At 44.1% G+C, this 27,018-nt stretch overlaps 1 protein-coding gene across 4 annotated transcripts in view; it reads right to left on the bottom strand.

Annotated features, from left to right (window-relative positions):
- KIF26B (kinesin family member 26B) overlaps nt 1-27,018 on the bottom strand; it is a 495,657-nt gene that overhangs the window by 13,282 nt on the left and 455,357 nt on the right. The window lies entirely within an intron of this gene.

Here is a 27,018-nt window from a genome sequence, read left to right as displayed (position 1 = left end):
GGTTAGGGATGTGCAGGACGTTTTGAGCGCGAAACGTTTTGACACGAAATGGACTGTTCAGAGTGCTTTGAGCTCAAAACAGAATACCCTTTAAACGAAGGGCCTATTTCGAGCTCGGGGCTGAATGGTCCCATTCCAAGTCAGAATGTTCAAAGTGTTCCGAGTGCCAGGTGGCCTGTGATGCCGGTGCCAGGGTAGGCAGCGAGGAGGGAGGAGGGAGGTCCCTTTAAAAATCACCACATGGTTACCACTTGCACCTGCCAGCCCCCAGGAGCAGCAGCTCCCTGCCCAGCATCTTGTGCAGAGGCTGCCCTGCCTATGGTGCTCTTCCGACCTCTGTGCATGAGCAGCAGCCATTTGCCCTCGTGGTCCAAAATGGAGTTTGGAACACTCTAAGCATTCCGAGCTTGTTCCATCAGAACAACCGGTTCAATTCATTGTTCTGATGGAACTCTGGGCATTTGCATTCTGTTCCATGAATGAGTGACAAAATGGCAAATGTGGTTTAATGAAAGCAAGTGTAAAGTAATGCACATTGGTGCAAAAAAATAAAATAAAATCCCAACTTCACATATATGCCGATGGGGTCTGGGCTGTCAGTGATTGACCAAGAAAGATCTAGGGGTTGTGGTGGACAGCTTGTTGAAAGTGTTGATTCAATGCACAGCAGCAGTGAAAAAGGCAAATCACATGCTAGGGATAATTAGGAAGGGGATCGAAAATAAAAATGCTAATATAATAATGCCCGTATACAAATCTATGGTGTGACCACATTAGGAGTACTGCATGCAGTTTTGGTTACCGTATCTTTAAAAAGACATTCTAGAACTGGAAAAAGTGCAGAAGAGGGCAACCAAGACGGTCAGGGGCCTGGAATACCTTCTTTCTTATTATTATTATTGTTATTGTTATTTATTTTTACATTTATATCCCGCTCTTCCTCCAAGGAGCCCAGAGCGGTGTACTACATACTTGAGTTTCTCTTTCACAACAACTCTGTGAAGTAGGTTAGGCTGAGAGAGAAGTGACTTGCCCAGAGTCACCCAGCTAGTTTCATGGCTGAATGGGGATTTGAACTCGGGTCTCCCCGGTCCTAGTCCAGCAGTCTAACCACCACACCACGCTGGCTCTCCTTATGAGGTAAGGCTACAGCATCTAGGGGTTTTTAGTTTGGAACAGATGTGACTATGGGGAGACATTATAGAGGTCTATACAATTCTGCATGGAGTAGAGAGAGTGGACAGAGAGAAATTTTCCTCCCTCTCTTACAACATTAGAACCAGGGGTCATCCCATGAAACTGAAGGCCAGGAAATTTAGGACTGACAAAAGGAAGTACATTTTCACACAGCACATAATTAATCTATGGACTTCTCTGCCATGGGCTGTGATGGCCACTAGCTTGGGTGGCTTTAAAAGGGTCTTAGGCAAATTCATGGTGGGCAGGTCTATCAGTGGCTACTAGTCTGGTGGCTGTTGGCCACCTCCAGCCTCAGAGGCACGATGCCTCTCGATAACAGTTGCACAGGAGCAACAGCAGGAGAGAAGGCATGCACATACCTCTTGTCTGTGGGCTCCCCAGAGGCATCTGGTAAGCACTTTGTGAAGCAGGATGCTGGACTGTATGGACCTTGGGCCTGTGATTGATTGATTTGATTTGATTTGATTTCTATACCACCCTTCCAAAAGTGGCTTAGGGTGATTTACATTAAAATAAAAACTAAAATCATTTTAACAGTTAAAATCAGAAACTATTTTTTTTTAAAAACCCAAACCATTAACAATTAAAACTTTAAAGCAGTTTTTAAAAACCCTGGAAAACCAGACCAAGCCTTTACAGTTTAAAAACCCCGGAAGGCTAGGCCAAACAGATAGGTTTGAAGGGCTCAGAACAAAACGCAAATCCTATTCCGTGCACATCGCTACTATTGGTCTGGGTCATCGATCTTGGTTTAACCGGTGGAGGGCAACGGGCCCTATCCAACCCCAGCACAGCATCCCTCCTGTGGCTGTCTACCTTATGTTTCTTTTTAGACTGTGAGCCCTTTGGGGACAGAAAACCACCTCTATCTGTCTGTCTATCTATCTATCTATGTAAACCGCTTTGGAAACTTTTCAAAGTTTCCAACCGCTTTGGAAACTTTGAAAAGCGGCATATAAGTAGTAGTAATTATTCTATACTTTTCTTATACTTTTGCTCAACCTGACTTCCCCCCCTATTTTTTACCTGATGTTACTGAACTGTTTTGAAACAAAGAAGATTTTGAGCCAAATAAACTTTTTCTTGTGTTTTTAAAAATGGCTTCAATAGTGTCTCTGTCCTTTTCCACACCCCATGGCTACTTGCCTAAATAACCTCTCTGCCTTCTTGTAAAGCTGAGGGACAGCGGTTTCAGAGGCTGGGTGGTAGAACCAGTCAAAAGAATACTACCTGGTGGCAGTGAGTTGTTTATACACAGGGCCTATTGTGGTGGTGCCCTCCACAAGGGGATTCATACAAAACCACGACAGTAGTAAGATACTGGAACCATTCCAAGGTGACATTTTCATTGGTCTGGTCTCCCCGTCACAGCTACATGCTAAGACTGTGGCTCATTGCATCCTTAATTTCTTGGAAATAGGGGTGAGCAAGGACGTAGCATCTCTCACTCTATCTATGTAGTTTGGACTGAGCATGGCATACAAAATTAACAAGCACTACCTATATCGGGCAGCAGTGATATTGGAAGGTGCTGAAAGGCATCATCTCATACTGTGAGGGAGGAGGCAATGGTAAACCGCTCCTGTATTCTACCAATGAAAACCACAGGGCTCTGTGGGTGCCAGGAGTTGACACCGACTCGACAGCACACTTTACCTTTATCTTACTTTTTCTTTTTAAAAAGTTACCACTTGGTGGCCTCATCACCTCAACTTGCTTGTCTGCTTTAGTCATTTCAAGTGGCTGCTATTGCCACAGGTGAAATGTTTGCATGCAGTGAAGAAAAATGCTTGGTCTGCATACAGAGCAGCTTCAATGCAAATGATCTGCCAGCTGGACCGATTCAAAGTGGAATCCCTAAAGTGTAAACTGACTCTTCAATCACACTCAAGTGAAGGAGGAAAAAACCAACCCCTAAATCTCCCCAAATGTATCAGAGCTATATTATTTGGCTAGCAGAGCTCAAACATATCCTAGGTCTTGAAGTACCAAAAGAAATGAGAAAGAAAGAAGGTAAAGTGGAAAGCAATAACCTCAGCAGCAAAATAGGGAGATCCCCCATGACATTACCCACAATTATCATAAATAAACACTACAAATCAAGGGAATACAGTTCACAAAGCTAATTGCAGGTGGACCTTGGCACACACGTTTGACATATCCACGGCTGGGCAATAGTGACCCAACCTCATTATACACGGTTAATAAAAGGGGTAATAACCGTGGTTCCTAGGCAGCCAGAAATGACCTCCTTTCCTGCTGAAAGGAGCCATTTTGTAGTCCACCTGTACCTGGATCTGTAATGAGGTCCCACCTGTACACTGAAGTGATGAATATGTGAAGCTGCCTCATACTGAGTTAGGACATCGGTCCATCTAGATCAGGATTCTCTTTACTGCCTTGCAGTTTATAGCTTCCAAGGAATCTTTCCCAGCCCTATCTGGGCATACCAGGGACTGAACCTAGGACCTTCTGCATGCAATAGATGTTCACCACCACTACAGTAGATAATAGGGGAGCCAGGCAGCACTAATCTGGCCCATTCAAAACTCAAAACCGTACTCAGGACAAAAGCCCAGCAACAGTTCAAAAGAAGTTAATTCTGACGGCTTAGTTCACAACTGGAGATCCACTAATCAGTGTCCGTAACACCACTGAAGTCATTTTGCTAGGGGAACATGGAATCTGAGTCAGAGATCATGGTAGTTTTGCACATAGTAGTAGCTCAGTATAGAGCACTGCTGTTACTATTCCTGCTACAAAGATGGCCAACACCTATATCTTGGGAGTCATTCTGTTCTTTGGAATGAAAGAAGGTTATCTTAGTAATGGAGCACATGTGTTTGGGACCCCAAACAACCCAAAGAAACACATAACATCAACATTTGGAACCTGTCTATTTGCACAAGTTTTGAAAACACATCATCATCATCATCATCATCATCATCATTATTAGCGAAATGTTGACTGGGGCAAAATTTTAGCACTCCAACTTGTAGGTCATTTAAACATCTGTCTCAGTACCAGTAACTACTGAGAACACAAATCAAACCAGAAATAGTCATAAATTTGGGGGAAGGGTGGAAAGAAGGAAAAAAGAGAAGGGAGAGGGTCCCCTCTGAGAAAACAGGGAGAGGGAGTTATGTTTCCTTCCTTAGAATAACACAGCAGTGAGAGACAGATGGGAAATATGTAGTTCTCTTATCTTCCATTTGATGGCTACAGCAGTGGACCTACATGAAGAGATTAAGAGAATTTGAGCTCAGAGTGAACCAGATTTTAAATGGATTATCTTGGCTATTAGAAGTTAGTTTTGTGCCAATGAGTGGTGAGAGTGAGCTGAATACATAGATATTTTTAAACTCAAAATAAAATAATGTTGATGCGGAAATCTTCCTCCGTTGCTCCACAAACAAATAGATTTTACTATCCATTGACAGCTGTAGTCGTGTCGCTCCAGAATTTCAGGCAGGAGTTCTTACCCTGGGATTTGCCTTGTTTGTGTCTCTTTCCCTGGTACATGACCAATCATTTAAGATTTCTACTAGCTATGATTCTGGAATCAGATCAGTTCTCCTTTTGAAAGATCCAGGCATCTGCCTCATGGACTTGATTGTGATATGAGTTCTACAACGGTTGATATACTGTGCAGCATCCCATGGGTGTTATGAGCACTGTTATGAGCACTGTGGGAACTGCTGCATGCTTGTAAAACTGTGTTTGATGCAGTTGCACATGAGTGTTCTCAGAAATGCAGAAATGGCGTGAATAGGATTGCGCGATGGGCAGCCATTATTTCCAATGGCCATGCATCATGTAACTCCACTCACACAATTCCTGCGTTTCCACAAGAGCACTCTTGCACAACTGTGCCAAATGCAGTATTATGTACATGCAGTAGTTCCCACAGTGCTCGCAACACTTGCAGGGCACTGCACGATATGTCAGCCAAAGTATGAATATCTGGGTTCGCACCTTTCTGAATTAGGTTTTTAAATGCTTATTTGTGTTGCTGAAAACCAAACAGTGGCAGTTGTGGGGTGGAAGTAAAAAGAAACAATTCCATCCTATTTGGAGAGAAAGTGATTTGAAACTTAATCTATTTTAAATAAGCATTGATTAATGAGCTGCTGATTAGTCTGGACACAAGAGGTGTAGTGTGACTTGAGAGGAATTCTTGTTGCCTCCGTGTCCCTCCATTTAGTCTCTGTGGTTTATCTGATTTCACTGGAGATGGGTTGTGTAAGAAAATACATCTACACAGCAGTGTTTCAGGGCAAGTGCCACCAAGTATTCATAACAACACAAATACGTCAACCATTCAAAAAATTTCCACTTAAAAACATGTGTGGTGCTGAGCATGCACTCTGTGTGTGTGTGTGTGTGTGTGTGTGTGTGTGTAACAAAGTATTTTGTTAGAGATTTCAATGCACCAGGGTCCTCTGTTGCTTATAAGAGCAATGGGATAAATAACCCGGAAATCTGACAAGATTATTGTCCATTACGCCATACAATACACACAAACACACACCCAGCAAATTATCCCAAACTTAATTTCTAACAACATAAAGAGGAATACACTCATTTTCAAGTCACACGGAGCTGAGATTTAATGGCCAAGCCAAATCAGTTGTCCATGAGGCAATCTCAGTTTGTTAGAGCATGCTGCTAAGAAATTAAACATGCTTGTAATAGCACACAGTTTCTATGAGGAACAACTAATACTTTACTTTAGGATTATTTTATTTTATTTTATTTATTTAGCAAATTTATTGACCGCCTGACTTCCTTAGACTCGAGGCGGTTTACATAAATTAAAACAACAGCGAAGACAAAAAAGAACACACACACATACGATAAAAGCCTGGAAAAATAGATAAGTTTTCAGAAGCAGAAGAGAGGGAGCATTAAGAATATCAAGAGGCAGAGTGTTCCATAAGGAGGGGGCTGCAACAGAGAAGGCCCTCCTGCAAGCCCCATACCTCCCCTGGGCCCAGAACTCTGAGAAAGCCCACCTGAGACAACCTCACAGGGTGGGTCAAAGTTGGACGGGGGAGGCAGGCCTGAAGGTACACAGGCGCCAAACCCTGAAGGGTTTAATAGGTGATAACCAGCACTTTGAATTGGACCCAGAAGTGAACTGGTAGCCAGTGTAGCAACCTCAACAAAGCTGAAACATGATCATATTTTCTGCTGCCCATAAGCAGTCAGGCCACGGCATTTTGAGCCAGCTGAACCTTCTGAGTCATCGTCAAAGGGAACCCCAGGTAGACCGCATTGCAACAGTCCAACCGAGAGGTGACAAAGGCATGAGCTACAGTTGCCAGGGCCTGCTGGTCGAGCTAAGGTCACAATTGGCGCACCAGACGAAGCGGGGCAAAGGCTCTCCTGGCCATGGATTCCACCTGCTGTTCCAGAAGGAACCGTGAATCCAGGATGACCCCCCAAAACACGAGTCTGCTCTTTCAAGGGGAGCATGACCCCATCAAGAGAAACATTTGAAACCGGAACCTGGTCAGATGGAGAACTGAACAAGAGCAACTCTGTCTTGGAGGGATTAAGCCTGAGCTTGTTTTGACCTATCCAAACCCTTAAAGCCTCCAGACACTGGGCCAACACATTCACAGCACTCTTGGATTGGGGTGGCAATGTACAATTGAGTATCATCAGCATACTGATGATACCTCACCCCGAACCGATGGATGACCTTACCCAGTGGATTCATATAGATGTTAAAAAGCATGGGAGCAAGGACTGAGCCCTGCGACACTCCACAAGAGAGAGGTCATGGGCTAGAACACTCACCTCTGATGCAACCTGTTTGAAATCATCCACTAAGGTAGGAATGGAACCAGTTTAAAACTGTGCCCCCGATTCCCAAACCCCGCAGACGATCCAGAAGGACACCATGGTTGATAGTATCAAAAGCCACTGAGAGATCTAATAGAACCAAGAGAGGCATGCTCCCCTCATTGAAGCTCCGATAGAGGTCATCCACCAGAGCAACCAATGCCATTTCTGTGCTGTGCCTAAACCCCGAATGAAAAGGGTTAAGAAAATCCACTTCATCTAGGAGTCTTCATCTAGGGAAGGTTGGCGATAGGTCTAAAATTATCTAATATCTCTGGGTCCAAGGAAGAAGACTTCAGGAGAGGGTGGGCCACTGCTTCTTTCAAAGCTAGAGGAACCTCTCCCTCCCTGAGTGATGAATTCACTAGCTCCTGGACCCAGGACCTCACCCCGCCCCCAGCCCAACGAATCAAGGCGGGGCAAGGATCAAGTGAACAAGATGCTGTACTCATACCAAACAGAACCCTATCCACATCATTAGCCTCCACAAGCTCAAACATATCCCAAATGACATCACAAGACCTTAACTCCATCACTTCAATGGACATAACACAGAGACAAGCAACCTTATTGGCAAAGAATTTGGCAAAAATGTCACAGTGGCCCATCGGAAGTTTTTCCTTCTCCCATTTCCCCAAAAGGATATGGGTGATCCAAAATAAGGCCACCAAACAGGATTTTGCTGATGCAATAAGAGCGGATAAATAAACAGTCTTTGCCACTCTCATTGCCATAGTATAATCCTGGAAACAGGAATGCAGCGATGTTTGATCATCTTCGCTCCCAGTTTTCCTCCAGCATCGCTCTAGGTGTCTTTTGACCTGTTTCATGCCGCTTAGCTCCTCTGAAGACCAAGGGGCATGAGACCTACAGACTTTGAAAGGCCGCTTAGGAGCAATTTCATCCAGCGCTCTCATGGCCACGATATTCCAAGCTTTAACGAGCCATGCTGGAGAGCTGCCCACAAGATTGCTGGGAAATTGCCCAAGCGCCCTCTGGAATCTAACCAGATCCATTAAGCACCTGGGGCGGACAGATAAAATGGGTACATCGCCCCTGCGAAGTACAGGAGCTGCAAACATACAGGATATGCATACAGGATATGCAAACATACCAGGAAGTGATCTGACCGTTGCAAGGGTGTATAGCCATGGTGTATAAAATTATGCATGGAGTGGAGAGAAAATTTTATGTCTCTCTCACAACACTAGAACCAGGGGTCACCCCATGAAACTGAATTTAGGACCAACCAGAGGAAGTACTTTTTCACACAGCACATAATTAATCTATGGAATTCTATGCCATGGGATGTGGTGATGTTCACCAGCTTGGATGGCTTTAAAAGGGGCTTAGACAAATTCACGGTGGACAGGTCTCTCAATGACTACTAGTCTGGTGGCTGTGGGCCACCTCCAGCCTCAGAGGCATGATGCCTCTCAATACCAGTTGCAGAGGAACAACAGCAGGAGAGAGGTCATGCCCTCAACTTCTGCCTGTAGGCTCCCAGTGGCATCTGGTGGGCCACTGTGTGAATGCTAGACTAGATGGTCCATGGGCCTGATCCAGCAGGGCTGTTCTTCTGTTCTTAAGGGTAAGATGACTATATCCCCCACCCTCAGATGATGTTGCCACTGCTCTGAGGCAAAGACAAGATCTAATGTGTGGCCACCAATATGAATTGGGCCTGAGATTAATTGTGACAAGCCTGTGGTTGCCATGGAGGCCACAAACTCCTGAGCAGTCACCTGACTCCCACCCAGGGCAGGTAGGTTGAAATCTCCCAAGACTAAAAATCTAGGGAAATCAACCATGAGCCCCGCAACAAGGTCAAGGAACTCTTGGAGGGCCACTCAAGGGTAGCGGGGCGGTTGGTGCACCAACAGCAGCCCTACCTTGTCACAAAGGCCAAACACCACAAACAGGCACTCACAACCCGTCACCCTCGGATCAGAGCCCCTGAATGCTGCAAGATTATCTCTAACAATCACCACGACTCCACCTCCCCGGCCATGGTCTTGGGGCTGGTAAAGCGCCTGGAAACCCGGTGGGCATATCTCAGACAGGGCAACATCCCTATCCGTGTCTAACAAGGTCTCTGTAATGCAAGGCAGGTCAGCCCTATACTCCAATACCAAATCATGAATGGAGGTGGTCTTATTATGGACTGACCTGGCATTAACCAACAAAAACTCAAGACCATTAGAACCAGCAATCCTGTCACCTGGCCCCAGGAATGAGGAAGGGGAGTCAGAAGCAGGTACTGGACCTAAATTGCAAGGTCCCCTTCTCCTGGAATGGCTAACTCCCCTCCTCCTGCCATAGCTTCCATAGCCCGCCACTGTAGAGATCTTTAGTACCCTCCTGCCTCCCCCTCAACACCCCCCTCCAAGAAGCCAACATGCCAGGACCATCCAAAACCAATAATAAAACCCAAAATGGCAGTCAAAAACATAACAAGCATAAAAAAACCAAATAACACCCATCCATAGTCATTCATTCTCCTTAACCAAGGGAGAGCTTAGGATAGGTAACATTGACAATAATGCCTGATCAGGTGCCTGAAGCAATGTGGGGCTCTCACACTGTACAGCTTCAAACAACTCCCGTGTTGGTCACAAAAAGGATAGCAAGTCAAGAAAATAGACAGATTCAAAACAAACAAGATACTTCCTTTTGGGTATCACAGAAATGGTGCCATAGCTACCCAGACTGAACTTCACAGCAGGATGTAATGGGGGACAAAGTAAACAATTTTACATTGCCCTAGGCATTCATCTACTTGATTAACCATCTCCATCTTAGTCCGAAGCCATTTTAAGAACTTCTTAAGTGAGCACAGAACGTGTGATTGTTTAATGTAGCAAATATATAATTATGTCAGAAAATTAAAAGCTTCAGAAATATAAGTTTTCCACAGGGTTGAACTAGATATTCTGAGAGATACAGAACTGCCAACAACACATCTTGACTTTTTCCTCATTCTCCCTGTAATATTGAGTTCCCCACAGGACATGCATAACTTCACCGCACTGTGCATGAATCACACACAAGGACTTGCTGCACCATTGAAGTGTATAAGATTATGCTGATGGAATGTTGAGCTGACACAACAGTGTACATTTCCACTACTGATCTGAATAGATTTGATTTTGTTTACGGTATTTTGCCATCTAATGGCGCAGTGGGGAAGTAACTTGGCTAGCGAGCAAGAGGTTGCCAGTTCGAATCCCCGCTGGTACGTTTCCCAGACTATGGGAAACATCTATATTGGGCAGCCATGATATAGGCAGATGCTGAAATACATTATCTCACACTGTGACAGAGATGGCAATGGTAAACCCTTCCTGTATTCTACCAAAGACAACCACAGGGCTCTGTGGTCACCGACTCAACAGTGAAATTTACTTTTACTTTATTTTGCTCCAAACACATATTTTTAATCCCTAGAGTCCAGTAAGCTGGAGAATAACCCTTCCTTTGGGACTCTTGCTAAGCACTTCATGGGTTACATAAGAACATAAGAACAGCCCTGCTGGATCAGGCCCAAGGCCTATCTAGTTCAGCATCTTGTTTCACAAAGTGGCCTACCAGATGGGTTACATAAGAACATAAGAACAGCCCTGCTGGATCAGGCCCAAGGCCTATCTAGTTCAGCATCTTGTTTCACAAAGTGGCCTACTGGAAGCCTACAGGCAGGAGTTGAGGGCATGCCTTCTCTCCTGCTGTTACTCCGCTGCAACTGGTATTGAGAGGCATCATGCCTCTGAGGCTGGAGGTGGCCTATAGCCCTCCGACTAGTAGCCATTGATAGACCTCTCCTCCATGAAGTTATCCAAATCTCTCTTAAAGCCATCCAGGTTGTTGACTGTCACCACATCTTGTGGCAGAGAATTCCACAAGTAGATTATGCATTGTGTGAAATAGTACCTCCGTTTGTTGGTCCTAAATTCCCTGGGAATCAATTTCATGGGATGACCCCTGGTTCTAGTGTTATGGGAGAGGGAGAAGAATTTCTATCAACTTTCTCCACACCATGCATGATTTTATAGAGCTCTATCATGTCTCCCCTCAGTTGTCTTTTTTCTAAACTAAAAAGCCCCAGGTGTTGTAAACTTGCCTTGTAAGAAAGGTGCTCTAAGCCCCTGATCATCTTGGTCTCCCTCTTCTGCACCTTTTCCACTTCTACAATGTCTTGTTTTAGATGTGGTGACCAGAATTGTACACAGTACTCCAAGTGTGGCTGCACCATCATTTTGTATATGGGCATTATAAGATTAGCATTTTTATTTTCAATCCCCTTCCTAATGATCCCTAGCATGGAATTGGCTTTTTTCACAGCTGCCGCACATTGAGTCGACACTTTTAACAAGCTGTCCACCACGACCCCAAGATCCCTCTCCTTGTCGGTCACCGACAGCTCAGATCCCATCAACGTACACTTGAAGTTGGGGTTTTTTGTCCCAGTGTGCATCACTTTATACTTGCCAATATTGAACCACATTTGCCATTTTGTTGCCCACTCACCCAATTTGGAGGGAGCTTTTTGGAGCTCCTCACAATCCATTTTGGATTTCACTACCTGAAAGAGTTTGGTATAATCTGCAAATTTGGCCACCTCACTGCTTACCCCTACTTCTAGATCATTTATGAATAAATGAAAAAGCACCGGTCCCAGTACAGATCCCTGGGGTACCCCATTTCTTACTTCTATCCATTGTGAAGACTCTCCATTTACCCCTACCCCCTGTTTCCTGTTCTTCTACCAGTTAGCAATCCACACATGTTCTTGTCCCCTTATCCCATGACTGCTAAGTTTTCTCAGGAGTCTTTGATGAGGAACTTTGTCAAAACCTTTTTCAAAGTCCAAGGATACTATGTCAACTGGATCACCCCAACCACTTTTTGGGGGTTGTTCATTAAAAATAACAGCATTGATTTTTCAATGATTGAAGGGATGAGTTATACGTATATTTTAGCAAGGAGGCTGGGAACTTCACATTTCAGTTCTTTGAGGACTCTTGGATGGGTGCCATCTGGTCCTGGCAATTTGCTAGTTTTCAGTTTTTTCAGACAATTTAGAACATCATCTCTTGTCACTTCTATCTGGATTTGTCACTCAAATCCAAACTTACTCCTGAGACCTATTATGCTGTACAGAGGTAGTTGCAGAACTCTGGAGGGAGCAGAATTCATCTGTCAGGGATGTTCAGCTTCCTGCTATGAGCAAGGGGTCTCTTCCACCTCTAAAATTTATGATTCTATTATTCCATCCTGATGCCTCATGCTATCCTATGAACACTTTGCTGGTGTTAGGTTGTGGGTTTTGTGGCAAGAGCGAAAAAGCTATTCAGATGGGTTGTGTTACCAGTTACTGTCTTGAATTAATTACATGTAACTAAAAGTTTCAAACACCATTTAAGTATCTCAGTATACAGTAGGTTGTGGCCTGGATGTCAAACTGATTTTCTTAAGACAAACTCCAATAATGCAGTTTAAGTTACGGAGCCAGGCAAAGCGAAAGTAGATAACAATGTTGAATATTTACTAGTGTTTTATGCATCTGTTGTTCTTTTGCAGATAGAACTCTTTCTTTTTCAGGGGGAGTTGATCCCTCATTCCTTTAGTGCAAGAATGAAGAGAACCATCTCACACCTGCTGTTGCCAACACTTGTCTTCGTCATCTGACGAAGGTAACAGGCCTGGTTCTTCTTCCAGCAGCCAGGATGGGTGCCAGTTCAGTTCCAGCACTCATCTCCCCTTTATAGTGGATCAAAGAGCTCCAGGGCTGATGATCCCCATCAGCTGCCACTGGACAACATGTCTTGGTGGCTGGAAGGAGGAAGCAGCTTGCCTTCCCCCGCCCCCATGAGATGTGTAGGGATTGGTCCCAGAACTTGCTTCACCCCTCCATCGCTAAAGGAGATGAGATGGTGATGGCCAGAGAACGAAGGTGGGTGCTTGAGAGATCCACAGTGGGAAGCAAGTGCTGGGACTTCACAGCTGGTACCTACCAGAATCTTGTCTGTGGGAAGAAGCCAGCCTGCTGCCGCCTTCTGTTGGTCAAGTTAAGAGGCAGTGGCAGGAGGAAGGACTGACCAAGGGACTCATTTCGCTGGGCAGTTTAACCCACCTGTACCAGGGTCCTTTAAGATGATGCTTACTGTATAAAAATAACTAAATGTAGACTTTGGCTTAAGCCTAGTAGCATATGACTGACACGTGGAGTCCTTTTGCGTTCAGAGTTCAGTGTCAAGCATTGACTACCTGTGAATATTGTAATGCATTGAACAAATATCACTACTTTCTCCTGACTAACCAACAATGTACATGAATCCTTTCCTGTTCAGGTAATCAGCATTGCCTAAGAAGCTAGCACTGAACAGCCACCTATTCTCACGAGGCGATTGTGAATAAAATCCCAATAAAAACATTTTCACCTCCAGCATTTATCCAGTGGTTAATTGTGCATGCGAAGGCTCTCAGTCATTTCCCCCCATCTCTCCCACAACCGCCTTGCATCCCTGATCTCGCATCATTAGTTGTGAGGCAGCCATTTAGAGCCTGTAAATGAGCAGTACTGGAGCAATGTCAGGAGGTAGCCCCTCAATGACCATGGCAGATTGACAAGTCATTTGGGAGAAGTCCCAGATGTAGGTCATAGCCGACAGTGTCCAACACCCACACATCTCCAGCCACCCGTTGAATAGTGATTCCCTCTCCCCCAGTCTTTCAATGCTATTGTATATGGAGATGATGATTGTGAGCTGATTATTGTCCTAGGCACAGGCACTCAGGCACAGCTAGTCCCCCCACCAATGAATTAGTTCAGTTCCCAGCCACCCCGAAAGAGAAGGGGCAATTCCAGACAAGCCAGTGGCAATGGCGTTCCTGTGAGCTAATTCCAAGTCAGCCAAGTTAGCAGGTTTCATTTACAAGTAGCCAAATGGTGTCCAACTCAATCATGCATGTTCCACGGAGCTTTCAACATGCACAATGGCCCACTGCCGCTTCCTCTATTAAATCATTCCTATATTCGTGCGGTTGAAAGCTCAGTGGTGGCACGTGGTAGTCAAGCGTGTAAAAAATGATTACTCGGATCCCTTTCAACACAGATTTGCTGCATGAAATGGCCTGGCTGTGACCTGAGAAAAATCAATGCTGTTGTTTTTAATGAACAACAAAAAAATGTAGTTGGGGCCAATTCTGCCATCTCTGCTTTCCAGTCAGTGTGAAAGGGGGTCACCAAGCACACAGAGATTCATCAGCTCTTTTTGACACTATAAACATCCCCATTAAAAAGTAGACATTATCACTGTTGCCATCATTATCAGTTGTGGAGGAACTAAAGCACAAGTATGCAAGATGCTGTTTGGCTCAAAAGGGACTTTGTCACACTTCCAAATGCTGTGGCCACAAACCAACACACAGTTAAATACAGAGCTTTTTTAAAATGTGCAACTAGACACAAAATGTGCAGCTCCAGGAAAAATCTGCAGCTCTGAAAGAACATGTGTGCAGTTCAAAAATTCAAGTCATGCAAAAGTTGTATCATGTTAGCTGATGTAAATAGTGATTGACAACAATACGAAAAGCAGAATATTTAAGGCTCCTTTAGAACTCCAGAACCTGACCAAGCATATCCACTTCTGCTCTCTCTGCTAAAGCACGCCCTGCAGACTCCACTCTTCATCTCCACAGAGTGTTCACCAATATTCAAAGATGAAAGAAAACCTTCTAGAGCATGGGGACCCCTTTCTTGAGACGTCATGTGAAGTTGTCAATGACAGGTTGTGATCAGGTTGTACAAACCTCCTGCTGTGTCTCTGCATCTGCTTTTCTCAGCAGATTCTTAGTATTTTTATATCCTTTTTACTTCAAACAATTTTTTGTTGGAGACTCAAGTTCATGATTCCTCTTGCATGAAGCTTGAATATAACACTTTTCTGCATTAGTGCTGCCAAATGATCAGTACTGAGGATTTTCTCCCACTATCTATTTAAATGTCATGGAATGTGATTCTAAGAAACAAAGCGTGTAGTCACATACAAGGGAAATGCACACATGTGCTGTAGTGACACACACTATGAGCTCATTCACACAATCAAAAACTGTGTTCTACCCAGGCTTGGGAGCAGTGTGTGCTCCCAATCTTGGGTTGTGTGGAAGCAAGGGAGGAGGAAAACCTGGGTAGAAGTGATTGAGGCGCTATACATGATATGTGTGTAGAGACTAATCAGGCTCTGTGGGGAAAGCGGGCTTAGCTCTCCCCACACATGAGCAAGGAGCTATCCCTGGGTGGCCGGATTGGCAAGATTACTGGCTCCATCACGGATTGGGGGCCACCCGGCTCCATCACAGATGAGTGTCCCCTTGAAGTCCCCTTGAAGTCCCAGGATGCCCCGCATGAGTGCATGGGGCATTCTTGGGAGACCCCCGAGGCCAGGAGGCTTAATAGAGCCTCCCGGTTGAGGGTTTCCCCATGAGTCGCCGTGGAGTGCAGCCACGGCACAGCGTCTCACGATCAGAAAAACCAGGTTAACTGAGTGCTCGCTCCATTAACCTGGTTTAAGGGGAGGGGTATTTTTGAAGGTTTGCTGCCGGGAGCCGTGTGACTCACATTGCAGCACACAACCACGTGGAACTGGGCTGGCCTCCCTTAGCCCGGTTCCACACGGTCGTGAGAATAGCCTCATGGTGTGGAAGCAACAGAGGAAGAAAATCTGGGTAGTTTTTCCTCTTACTTTGCTTCCACATAATCACTTCTACCCAGGTTTTCCTCCACACAAGCAAAAATGGGGAGCACACATAGCTCCCAAACCTGGGTAGAACACAGTTTTTGATTATGTGAATGAATCACAGGGTAGTTCCAAATTTTCCTTAAAGAATACTCTGGCTTTGTGTACTTGTGCACAGTGTATGAAATTACTTGAGTGTTTCAGCCTTTTGCAATTATTGTATTTATTTTTAAGGTATTGAGGCTGTTCTCACGAACAGCCAAGCCCAAGCTTAGGCAGCCAAGCCCAGCGCCAGGATCTGTGTGGATCCCAGTGGCTCTGCTGCACCAAATCCAGTTCTGAAGCCCAGCTCTTAGCCAAACTAAAGGGTTCAAATGCGCCCTTAACCCGGCCCCTGGGATTGTGTGTCAGCATGAGCTGCTTGCAGCTCGCACTAACACAGAGACGGGTGCCTAGAGCTTCTATACTTGGCTTGGGCTTGGCTGTTTGTGAGAGCAGCTTCAATATCTTAGAAATAAATAAATACAATAATTGCAAAAGGCTCAAACACTCAAGCTCGGCACACAGTGCACTGGGGGATAGCAGAGGACGGGATAATGAATCCTGGCCTCAGAGCAATCCGCGTTGCACAGAGCAGCGCTGGTTGTGTGGGAGCATGCTCCATGGACCTAACAGTCTAAGAATGCACGTCTAGGGCGAAGGCAAGGTTTGCAAAGATTTACCCCAACTACCCAGGTTATGAGAACACCCTTTTTATCTATCTCCTACTGGTGTGTATATAGAAGTCCTGTCCCCACAATTATCATCTGCTGCCAAGTTCTTTCTGGGGACAATTTTCCTGGGGTCTGTTGTAGCTTAAAGAACTACCAAACCTATAGCCAGAAATCTGTATATTCCCTTTTGGTTCTCACGATCAAAGCAATGTCAGGTAATCAGAAATCTAAGATTCTTGTAGTCCATGTGCTCCCACAGAGTTATATGAGAACCCAGAACAAGTTGGTGATCTCTGGTTGGCAGTGCACCAACCCAACATTCACCCAGGATCGGTAATCTTAGATTTAGATTTAGATTGTCAATCCTGGATTGTCAATTCAACCCAACATTACCCAGGAGCGGTAATCTTAGATTTGAATTTGTGTTGTCAATCCTGGGTGAATATTGGATTGCCATACTGCCAACCAGAGATTGTTGACTTCTTCTGGGTTCTCATTACATGCTCTGCAGGAGTGCACACATGCAATGTACCCTCTAAGGTGTGTGCACGTGTGCGTGCTCACAAGTTTTTGATGTCAGCTCAGTAAATTTTAGATCTCACTCAGGTTGAATCAGGAAGGCCTCACTCTGAATGCATGTGCGCACACACTGCCTTGATACTGCTGCCCAGAACAAAACTCATTCCACACACAGATGAAAAAAAATTAGAGAGAACACTGCACACACAATGCAAGAATCTTGTATTCCTGGTCACCTGACTTTGCTTTGATTATGCACTGGCCCTAAATAAAAATTGTATGTAACCCCAGTTTCCTGTTATCCATATGTGCAAAGTGGCACATTTTCCCTCCCCCTGCACTTCACTGCAGTGAAAAGCAGAATAATCTGTTAATTAGCCCCCACCCCAGCCATGTTATCCAGATCACAGTGCACCACCACCAGTGGACTGCAGTAGACTACTAGGTAAAGTGTGCTGTCAAGTCGATTTTGACTCCTGGCACCCACAGAGCCCTGTGGTTTTCTTTGGTAGTATACAGGAGGGGTTTACCATTGCCTCCTCCCATACAGTGTGAGATGATGCCTTTCAGCATCTTCCTATAGCGCTGCTGCCCCTTATAGGTGCATACCAGTGGGGATTCGAACTGGCAACCTTCTGCTTGTTGGTTAAGCATTCCCCTGCTGCACCACTTAAGGTGGTAAGTAGACTACTACTATTATTTATATACCACTTTTTAACAAAAATTCTCAAAGCGGTTTACACAGAAATAATAAGGGTTCCATCCACTGTTATGTAGTGTAGCTTGGGGCAAAACAATCTTCTAAATCCAAAGTATGACATTTCTGATTCTCTGCTTGCAGCAAACCACTATCAGGGAAATACAGATTAAGTTGTTAAGGAAGTTTTTCTAGAGTTGATCTTATTTTTTTATTTAGATTGCTGCACTCAAGGCTGACAACACATAAAAATAAAACAAGAACATCAGTATAATCTCATATGGACCAAGAATGCTCAGAATCTTTCTGTGATTATCATATTGATAGCTTCCTACTTTCTCAGAAGCCATCTCACACATATCTGCCCCAAACTCTCACAAAATAAATCGCTACTGGCATATTCGGGATTTCTCTTCTTACAAATGGCACAGATAACAAGAATATCCTAAAATTTAGATGGAGGTGAGGACTAACATTACAAGATCATTCACACAATCAAAAACTGTTTTCTACCCAGGTTTGGGAGCTGTGTGTGCTCCCAATTTTCGGTTGTGTGGAAGCAAGGTAAGAGGAAAACCGAGGTAGAAGTGATTGTCTGGAAACAAGGCAGGAGGAAAAGCTACCCAGATTTTCCACCTACTTTGCTTCCACACAACCAAAAATTGGGAGTACACCCAGCTCCCAAACCCGTGTAAAACACAGTTTTTGACTGTGTGAATGACCTCTGCATCTAACAATTGACACTTCATAATAGTCTCTCTCTGTGTGTCTTTATAACAAAGCTTCAGAATATGCCAGTTTTCTCTTCCTTAGAGGGAAAGCTTAACATTAAGTAGGAGATGCTAGGAATTATGATGTTTTTAATTGAAAAAATTACATAACTCATAAAACTGCCATAGAAAGAAAGATCCGTGGTGCCTGGACAGCAGAGGAGTGCTCAGGAAATGAAATTAAGCCTGTTACACAGAACATTTCCTAACATTGAATAAGGCCAGTTTTGGAGCCAACCAAGTCCATGACAGTGTTGGCTGACTCCATTTCTAGACCTGAACTCTGGGTGAGATTTCTCTTTTAGTTTGGTCTATAACTAGAATCCTTTATGACAGGGGCGTAGCAAGGTTGGAGTGGGCCTAGAGACAAGATTTAAAATGCCTTGCCCCCCGAAGCTCAGCTCATGAATTAAAGAAATCTTAAATGAGGCTGAATAGTGGTAACAAAAAGCACAGTAAAATTTTTATATATATCTCCCCTATGTGCCACAATAGAACATCATCCTAAATTATTTTTTAAAAGGTTTTGTAAATTGTGGACGATGCAAGTCATTTAATGGTACTAGAAAAAGACATGCTGTTCTTTTGGAGGATGAATATAACTGAAGGAAGCCTGGGTGGGTGCACGGCTGGGGGAGTCAGTCATGTGACTTGCCTCTGCCCCCCCCCCAAGGCAGTGGGCCCCCAGACAAATGTCTCCCCTTGCTGTATTATAGTCATGCCCCTGCTTTATGACTACAGATCATGAATGCTTCTTTCGGCAGCATTTTCTTTGCTTCAGTTTGATTTGCCAGATCAGCTGAGGCCAAAGTCATCCCTACTAACTATAGCTGAAGAACCTATTGCTGGATTATCTTTCCCCAAACAGGCAGCCCATGTAAAGTCTGGGAGTATATACTGTATGTATATACTTCCATATCCATACCCTTGAAGTCTCTTCCAAGTGAGCTAAGCTTGACCTTGCCAGCAGGCAGCTAGCCAAAAGCAAATCATATTGGGGCCCATTGTCTGGCTGTAACAAGCTGCTTCCTAAAGACTGTCCATGGAGCCCTTTTCCTTAAAAAAAAAAAACCCCAAGCATTCAACTTCTGCTGTCCTGAGCCCTGTCTTGTGTATTTTCCATTTTTCCTGGTCAGAGATGACTAATTGCTTTACAGAGAAGTAAAAGCCTTTAAAAAAAAAACAAGAAAAAAGAAAAAACAAACAAACAAGGGAGCACAGAAGATCTTGAAATCTACACAGATCTATTCTGCTAAGGATGGAAAAATAATTTTCTCCTGATCTAACTTTACAAACAATAATTAGCCATGGCTTCATACAGACCCTTTGATCTACCTGTATAAGAATGGATGTGGGCCTGTTTTATGCAAACCAAATAAAATCTAAGGAGGGGAAAGTCTATGGAAGATCAATAGTTTCCTTAGAAAACTGCTTTCTTCTGAGCAACTAAACATTATAAGGAAAAGGCTGAGGCATTTGTGGAAACTGTTCAAGTTACACATGAAGTAAACCTAATTATAGGTCTGTATTCTGTTGTAGTCTTACTATTTTACTACTCGTGTGCCTGAAGCAATGCACCTGAAAAACTAGATATTCACACTAAGAGGCTCAAATTCAATCATGGTGGAGACTTCTACCAGTTTAAACTGAAAGTGTTTGGCTGGCTGAGACGGAAAAATGAATTAATTAAACAATGGCTGACATTCAGACTAAGGTTGCAAAAACGTAAAAGTGTTTTGTACAACAGGGAGAGGCATTTTTGCCAACATTTGCAGCCCACTGTGCTTCCCAAAAATATGTCCCAAAGGGTTGTGGGATTCTCAGGGACATTTTATCCTAGTTCAAAGCGGGGAAGCAGAGTACACCCCTGTAATGGGATGGGCCTTTGTTCAGCCCAAAAACTCATTCAAGTTTCATATCAGAACTTTCTGCAATTCGAAAAGCTATTCTGAGCCTGGCTTTGCTTATACTTTGTGGATTTCTTATGTGTGCTCCCAATCTTTGGTTGTGTGGAAGCAAGATAAGATAAAAACCTGGGTAGAAGTGATTGTGTGGTTTCCTCCTACGTTGCTTCCACACAACCAAAAATTGGGAGCACAAACAGCACCCGAACCCAGGTAGAACACCGTGTGAATGACTTCAGTGATTGTTAAATCAAGTCTGAAGATTCAGTAATTGCATTTGTTTCTATTTCTGGTTGTTTTTTTTGGGGGGGGGGGTGCACAGCCCCAATGCCCATAATGAAGGAACCACCACTGCTGATAGTATAGTATTCACAGTAAATGGCACGATAGATGCCATCTTAAATAAGCACTTGCATTTTTTTTCTTCCAAAGAAACTGAGATGGGTCATTCCTGAAAGGAACACCTCATAATGAACAGAGAGAAGATTTAACACTAAACTGCTATTCTATGTGTTGGAAGAGAGAGTGGGGAGGGGGAAACATGCTTGATGGTATGCTCTGTATATTTATACATACAGAAGGAATTCTGTGAGTTGCCATGGTAGGAAATAGGTGCTTTAGATGGCACCCAAATCATCATATAAAATAGGCTGCATTCGGGGTGTACACGGAACCTCTCTGGGCCACCCAGTCTGCATACCAGTTCTGCCAAACTGGCTGATGGTTAAATTTGTGCCTAGAACTGGGGTTGAACTGGGTCAACACCAGTTCTAGTGCTTGGAAAGGGGAATCTGGGAAGGATTGTTGTAGACTGCCCAGACACGTAAGTTTTGGGCAGTATAAAAATGTTTAAATAAATAAATAAAAATAAGCACTAGGGGTTGAAAAACCTCGTGGGTTTTTCAAGGGCAGGTGGGGATAGGCGGGCAAGAGGTTATCTTACCCACTGCAGTGTGGTTCCTTGCGGGCAGTAGCAGCATCTCCCCTAGGCTGTGTTGGTGCTTCCCCCCACTGTCTCGGGTTGGTGGGGGCCCAAGATGATGGGGCCAGCGGGGCCTAGGGAGCTGCCACCACCACCCCCGAGAAGCCTCGCAACAGGGGGGGAAGGTAACCTCCCGCCTACACTTTAAAAACCCTGTAGGTTCCCCCAGTGCTTGTAAAGGGGAATCCTTACCAGATTCCCCTTTACAAGTAGTAGAACTAGTTGAATAGGGCCAAACCGGTTCGATCCAAACCGGGCCCAGTTCAGCTTCAGCTCAGACCAGCCCCACTTTTGAAGGGCCGGGCCGGTTCAAGCTCAAACTGGTTGAACTGGTTTGCACACTTCTAAGCTGCATTCTTGCATGCTGCTAATGCATCTAATCTGCAAATCTACACAGGCCTTGTATGTCCAGTGGCATGCAGCCAAGTCATGTTGTGTAGCCTGCAGGCCAGCCTCATTACTAGTGTAACCATGCATTTGGCACCTGCATGGTTTCTAATGAAGTGTCAGCACTTGGTCACCCCTCAGTATGGTGTCCCACATTTTAAAAATTATGAGCCAGCCAAAATGAAGCACTTTGGAATACCTTCTATTGATTTCCATGAGAGTGAAGTGTTTAAGAAACCTTCATAAAACCAATTGAACTTGAACATGCTTATCTTTACCTGGGTCATGTTCACCGTTTGTTGCTTTCCCCACCATCTGCTATGTCAGAGCTGCTGATGTGTGATGCAGACAAACAGCATTATGACCTGCTGTAGCTAAAATGTTCCATGGGCACATTGAGATCTCTTATAGGGAGTCACATTTTTAGGTCAGTAAATATAATTGGTTCTTACAAAGAGCTTGTGACCAGGGCAATATATATGTCAGTCTGGCCTCCTTACTTAAGCTATCTTGCTACTTAATCACACTCTCCTTTTTGGAGAAAAAGTGACCGTTGTGCCTATTCACTTTTAGGGGGCAGAGGTTAATGGGGAGAAGGAAGAAACCAAAGAGTAAATAGCTGCACAGATGCTAGGAGGTGGAGAAGGAGGGAAGGTCTGTCACAAAAAGACAATTACAACTAAAACCTTACACTCAGCTGCTCTGAAACAGCAAGGGCATCAGAGGTTGTGCAGTCTAGTTAACAGAGCCCAAGGCCAAAGAGGCCAGCACAGTGGAAATCTAATTGTGGACCTGTCTCTTACTTGCCTCCCAGCCCAATCCTATGAATGCTTAGGTAACCCAAGTCTTACTGGGGTCAGTGTAATGTATTCCCTAATAAGTGTGCATAGGATTACAACTTCCCTTTCATACTCTCATTCAGCCTACTGATCTATACAATAAGATAATGTACTAAAACGAAACCCTAGATCTGCCATGAGTGGTCGGGGTAGTCTGCTCATGAGGCAAGGCAGTCACCTCAGGGGGCAGATTTTTAAGGTGGCAGCAAGAGGGCAGCAAATGCCCCCTGCAGCCACCATCAGAAGGGCTCTCTGGGACCAATCTGACCCTGCCTAATGGGACTGGAAGGGCTCCTTTCATTTTTCAAGTGGGTTTGTCCTGCCCCTTCAGCAGCATCTGGAAAATCTGAAAGACACATGAGCCAGCCGCTGTGGTGGAGATGGGGCTCCTGCACGGAAGAGGTGGGTGGGGAGGAGAAGAGGAGATTGTGGCTGGCATTCTGTGCAGCACCCTGCCAATCCAAGAGTGGGGCATGCACACTGGTTCTGTGCAACTCCAAAGTCCATCCATGCTGCTTGTGAAGAGGCTCTGTTGCTACTACAGATTCAATAATTGCTGTCATGATGATTCTTCCTTTGGCAATGAGGGGAGAATTGTCATGACAGTGAGGGCACAATCCTTAGTAGCAATGGAGCCTCTCCATCTTTGCTAGCAGCATGAATGGGCTTTGAAATCGCGTAGAACAAACACATGCATCCTGCTCTTGGACTGGTGCGGCACTGCACAGAACGTACATCATGGTCTCTGCTTAAGGTTATCACCTGGGACTTTAACTGTCTTTTTTTCTAGATTGTGCGAGGAATTCTGGAACAATTTAGAGGAGGAAAGAGACAGTTGAAGTCTCAGTTAATGATTTTAAACAGCAATAATATCTCCTCTTCTACCCCCAGAAGTGGAAGTGGTGAGTCTTGGGATCTCAAAGAATCACCCCAATGAGACACGTGCTGAACCCAGGCTGAGCCTCTGCCTGCTCTGATCACAGTCTGCCAGCCCCTGGCTCCAAAGGGAGAGGAAATGATTGCAGCAGCAACTTCTGCTGTGAGGAAGCACCAAGCAGCATCACCAGGAGCCAGCTTTGTGAGTGGCAACAGCAGTGAGCAGGAGGTCCAGGAAGCAGAGCCAGGCTCTGCTGATTTGGCACTCTGCCTGCCACTCCTGCTGTCGCAGCAGCCAACGGCTCTACTGCACTTTCCTCCCCAAAGAGAAAATGGAGAGGACAAGTGCTATGCTGGGCCACTTGTCTCCTCCACTTCCTCTTTATTTATTACACCACCTAACACCTAAATTTAAAGCAAAAAATAAAACTCAAAACAATTTTAAAACCATAAACTTTTAAAAATAGTTTTAACAAAAACATAACGAAAAAGGTCACAGCAACAGCAGTGACAGCAGGGTGCTTTCCAGACTGCCGAGCTTGAGCGCAGGAGGAAGTGGTGCCAAATGTGATGGCTAACCCTATCCGCGCCACATTTTGAAGCCTGTTAGGGTTAGCTGTTGGATCTCACACCACTTCTTCCCACGCTGAGGCTTTAGGGGAGAGAGGAAGAGGAAGGAGGAGAGGAAGCAACCCCCCTCCCCCGTCCCTGGATCTGCAAACAGGGCACTTCCCTGTGTGAAAGAGAGAGGAGAGGAGAGGAGAGGAGAGGAGAGGAGAGGAGGTGGCAGGTGATATGATGGCTTATCCCCCTCCTCCCCCCCATCAGTGAATTTGCACAAGAGCACTGGGATCTTGCAAAAAAGATTGGCCACTTGCAATTGAAGGAGGTACCTCTGGTACTGTTGCACATTTTTTTAAAAAAGCTGAGAGACAGAGATTACGATATATCTACTAATAAGCCCCTCCACATGACACCTCGGAAAAAACGGAGCAAGCCTGAAAACTGTTCTCAAAACTAAGAAAAGCAGCTACTATTTCCTCATGCACATACAACATTTTAAACCTGAAATGGTAAGATAAGATCCAAAAACAGGCGGTGGCTGTGCAAATGGCACCTTGCTGTTCCCATATGCAAGATGATGTCAAAATGCAGATTGTATAAATGCACACCAGGTCTATATGTAGCGAAGTAATTTTAAGTTGCCTAGAAAGCACCCAGGTTGGAAGAATGCTCCCCAGGTGAAAGAGAAGAGGAAGCAAGAGAGAGGGGTGGTGGTAGCAAAGATGAGGAGGGGCAGCAACAGGCAGTTTCAGTTTAGTTTATTTATGGTCACAGACCAAAACTCTAGAATATACATCATAATAAAAGAAGTGTACACAAAAATACATAAAATAAAAAAATATATACAAAAGGTCTAATATTATCTCATCCTAGTCAGTACCTACACAATTTGATTTGCTATCTGTTGTCTAGCATTCTTAGCTGCCACACAAAACGTAGCAGAGGGATGGCACCCATGGTGGCAGTGGGGGGAGGGCAAGGTTCCTGCAATTGCCATCCTTTGTGCACTACTGCTTGAGGCAACTGTCTCATGAAAGGATTGACCCTGCCAAAGAGCCCATATTATTCAGTGCCTATTTTAAAAACCAAGGAAAGTTAAAATACCAAAGAAATCTTCGGTTTAAGATGAGAGCTGAGGCCTTTACAATTTTCTCTTGTGCTTTACAAAGGGCAGATGTTGCAAGTTAAGGTGGTCATCTTAACTTCTATGCCATGTGAGCAGTTCAGACTTTGTATAGTCTCATATACCCATAGAGCCACACTTTGCCTTGTGTTTTCAGCTTGATATTGGGCTGGGAAGCAATGCATCAACACAGAAATTCAACAGGTGCAGCTTCCTCAATCAGTTGCTACAAATGCACCTAATTAATTTCTGCCTGATGTATCTCTATAGGCATAGTTCTTCCCCCCAAACACCAGTTATTACAGTAAATGTCCAGGCAAAAATTCTACAGGTCTGGCAACTTCAGCTATCATTTTTCTCCCCACTCCAATCAGGCTTTCTTGACTCTCGTTCTGAATGAAGGAGGAAGCAAGAATCATCAGATTGTAACTCTTTGTGCCTTTAGAAACGGTGTTTCATTGCTCATTTTAAATAGTAATATAAGAAGAGACTAGGGAGATTGTTGGCTAATGATAGGGTGTGTGTGTGTATGTGTGTGTGTGTGTTCCTGATTAAATAATACACATGAGGTTTAGGCTTGGGAACAGTCAGGAACCATAAAAGACAGTCCTGCACCTATTTACGTGTAGAACCTGAGATTTAACAAAGACTACAAGTAACACTGGAAGATAAATTGGTCATTATTGTTTAAAATAATAATAATAATAATATAATTCAAAAGATGTTATAATAATAATTCGAAAGATGTAATAATTCGAAAGATATAATAATTCAAAAGATGTTATTACCTTTGGACATTCACATTCTAAAAACCATTTCATAAGTATATAAAGTAAGAAAACACCCCAACAGAACAAGATTGCAATCACTGGGAGGTGGGAAAGGGGAAGAATGTGTCTCTCCAATGTGCCGGAACTTCAAAAGTAATTGTGGAACCTGACAAGGCTCCTGGTGATTTCCTTAAATGTCTTTGTGGCCTCCCTTAAAGGGTTTTCTGTTGATTCATGTTGATCATGCCTGACAGCTAGCATTTCCATTAATAATAATCATAAATAAACTAGACAAGGTCACCTGACCTGAAATGAGCATATCTAGAGCACCATATCCATTATAGCACTGTGTATCCATGGCAGCAAATCAGGAAGCGTCCAGCAGTCTTGAAACCACATATTAAAATAATATTCGAGACTTAAGATCTTGATTTAAAACACAAAACAAAACAAAACTTGCAAATGCTATCTTTTAGGAAAGAAGAAGGATTCAGAGAAGGGGATCTCTATCTCTAGAAAAACTCACTTTTCTTCTTCCTATGTTAATGCTAGCAGATTTCCCCTTTGCATCCTGGCTTAATCTTAGCCTGGTGCTGCAGTCATAATCATGTTTTTATGACCTCATAAATCTGTTGACATGTAAAAGATTGTGCTCCAACCAAATGCAGAATTATGACTTTATTGCTATTGTGGGGGGTGGGGGTAAGGGGAATATATGGAGAAAACATGTTGTAAAGAAGTAGACGGCTTTGTTAACTAACAAGCAAATATTTCATTTTATTTTTTTTAAATCCTTTGTGTTAATGGTCTTTAAAAATATTTTTTACAAAGCATGGAAAAAATGTTTAAATATGACCTGTTAAAGGCTTAATTTGAAACAGATACAAATCATTTAGAAGACAGAGAGCAAGAGAGACGCATTTAAGGTCAACATTAAGCTTTATCATTCCCCTCTTCCCTTGCACATTATTGATTGATTGATTGATTGATTGCATTTGTATCCCACTCTTCCTCCAAGGAGTCCAGAGCAGTGTACATTGCTCATGTTTATCCTCACAACAACCCTGTGAAGTGGGTTAGGCTGAGAGA

The sequence above is a fragment of the Hemicordylus capensis genome, chromosome 1 (assembly GCF_027244095.1).
Source record: "Hemicordylus capensis ecotype Gifberg chromosome 1, rHemCap1.1.pri, whole genome shotgun sequence".
Classification (NCBI taxonomy): Eukaryota; Metazoa; Chordata; class Lepidosauria; order Squamata; family Cordylidae; genus Hemicordylus; species Hemicordylus capensis.
Note: the sequence above shows the minus strand (reverse complement) of the source record. Positions and strands in the feature narration are given on the sequence as shown.